At 41.4% G+C, this 2552-nt stretch overlaps 1 protein-coding gene across 1 annotated transcript in view; it reads right to left on the bottom strand.

Moving 5' to 3' along the window:
- Nucleotides 1-262, bottom strand: part of klu (zinc finger protein klumpfuss) — a 362831-nt gene extending 362569 nt beyond the window's left edge. The window contains exon 1 of the mRNA XM_071685329.1: nucleotides 231-262. The gene's annotated coding sequence lies outside the window, so the exon portion shown is untranslated. The remainder of the gene's footprint in view (nucleotides 1-230) is intronic.
- Between the last annotated feature and the right edge of the window lie 2290 nt (nucleotides 263-2552).

The following is a 2552-nucleotide window of genomic DNA, read 5'->3' as shown; positions in this document are numbered from 1 at the left end:
CACTCCCAGATATCTAAAACACTTCACTTCCTCCAGTTTTTCTCCATTCAAACTCACCTCCCAATTGACTTGACCCTCAACCCTACTGTACCTAATGACCTTGCTCTTATTATATATATATATATATATATATATATATATATATATATATATATATATATATATATATATATATATATATATATATATATATATATTACATCTAATTCAACACAGCCTCAAGTACCTACCGACAGATTCAGCGAAGCAGAGAAGGGAATCTGAAAAGAGAAGAGAGATATCTTGATATATAGTAGGCCAAATCAGGCAACAATTGGGAGTGTTTACGTCGTCAAATGCAAGGCATGTAAAAATATTCATATAGGGGGTGACTGTATTGTTGACTGGTTGGTAAGATTATTCAATGTATGTATGGCTCATGGTGAGGTGCTTGAGGATTGGCGGAATGCGTGCATAGTGCCATTGTACAAAGGCAAAGGGTATAAAAGTGAGTGCTCAAATTACAGAGGTATAAGTTTGTTGAGTATTCCTGGGAAATTATATGGGAGGGTATTGATTGATAGGGTGAAGGCACGTACAGAGAATAAGACTGGGGAAGAGCAGTATGGATTCAGAAGTGGTAGAGGATGTGTGGATCAGGTGTTTGCTTTGAAAAATGTATGTGAGAAATACTTAGAAAAGCAAATGGATTTATATGTAGCATTTATGGATCTGGAGAAGGCATATGATAGAGTTGATAGAGATGTTCTGTGGAAGGTATTAAGAATATATGGTGTGGGAGGCAAGTTGTTAGAAGCAGTGAAAAGTTTTTATCGAGGATGTAAGGCATGTGTATGTGTAGGAAGAGAGGAAAGTGATTTGTTCTCAGTGAATGTTGGTTTGCTGCAGGGGTGTGTGATGTCTCCATGGTTGTTTAATTTGTTTATGGATGGGGTTGTTAGGGAGGTGAATGCAAGCGTTTTGGAGAGAGGGGCAAGTATGCAGTCTGTTGTGGATGAGAGAGCTTGGGAAGTGAGTCAGTTGTTGTTCGCTGATGATACAGCGCTGGTGGCTGATTCATGTGAGAAACTGCAGAAGCTGGTGACTGGTAAAGTGTGTGAAAGAAGAAAGCTGAGAGTAAATGTGAATAAGAGTAAGGTACAGTAGGTACAGTAGGGTTGAGGGACAAGTCAGTTGGGAGGTAAGTTTGAATAGAGAAAAACTGGAGGAAGTAAAGTGTTTTAGATATCTGGGAGTGGATTTGGCAGCAGATGGAACCATGAAAGTGGAAGTGAATCATAGGGTGGGGGAGGGGGCGAAAGTTCTGGGAGCAAAACTGGGTAAGTTGGAAGGAATAGTGGTTCCAACAATGATATATGGTTGCGAGGCGTGGGCTATAGATAGGGTTGTGCGGAGGAGGGTGGATGTGCTGGAAATGAGATGTTTGAGGACAGTTATGTGGTGTGAGGTGGTTTGATCGAGCAAGTGATGAAAGGGTAAGAGAGATGTGTGGTGGTAACAAGAGTGTGGTTGAGAGAGCAGAAGAGGGTGTTTTGTAATGGTTTGGTCACCTGGAGAGAATGAGTGAGGAAAGATTGACCAAGATGATATGTGTGTCAAAGGTGGAGGGAACGAGGAGAAGTGGGAGACCAAATTGGAGGTGGAAAGATGGCGTGAGAAAGATTTTGAGTGATCGGGGCCTGAACATGCAGGAGGGTGAAAGGCGGGCAAGGAATAGAGTGAATTGGAATGATGTGGTATACTGGGGTCGACGTGCTGCCATTGGATTGAACCAGGGCATGTGAAGCGTCTGGGGTAAACCATGAAAACTTTTGTGGGGCCTGGATGTGGAAAGGGAGCTATGGTTTCGGTGCATTATACATAACAGCTAGAGACTGAGTGTGAACGAATGCGGCCTTTGTTGTCTTTTCCTAGCGCTACCTCGCGCACATGCAGGGGCAGGGGTTGGTATTTCATTTTTCATCATGTGGCGGGGTGGCGACGGAATGAATAAGGGCAGATAGTATGAATTATGTTCATGTGTATATATATATATATATATATATATATATATATATATATATACATATATATGTCTGTGTGTGTATATATATGTATACGTTGAGATGTATAGGTGTGTATATGTGCGTGTGTGGACGTGTCTGTACATACATGTGTATGTGGGTGGGCTGGGCCATTCTTTTGTCTGTTTCCTTGCGCTACCTCGCTAACGCGGGAGACAGCGACAAAGTATAATAAAGAATAATAGTATAAGACATAAAACTGTAACGGAGAGTTGTTATTGGCACCGTCAGGGATGACCACAAAAATGCGATCGCTAAACATTGTCATGAAAATGATCACCCTGGCCATAGATCTTGAAAATCCCGTTATTCTATACCCCTCTGCTGATTATGCAGCACACAACGTCATTGAATCTGGCTTAATTGCTAATGTTAAGAACTTAAATTTGGCCCCAGGCAATTCTAAAGCCCATCCTAGCATTAACCAAATGATTATGAGAGAATTGACAAAACTCGAAAAGAAAAGAAAGTTGCTCATGACACACCCAG

The sequence above is a fragment of the Panulirus ornatus genome, chromosome 40, assembly GCF_036320965.1.
Source record: "Panulirus ornatus isolate Po-2019 chromosome 40, ASM3632096v1, whole genome shotgun sequence".
In the NCBI taxonomy this organism is placed as follows: Eukaryota; Metazoa; Arthropoda; class Malacostraca; order Decapoda; family Palinuridae; genus Panulirus; species Panulirus ornatus.
This window is presented reverse-complemented; position numbering and strand designations above follow the sequence as displayed.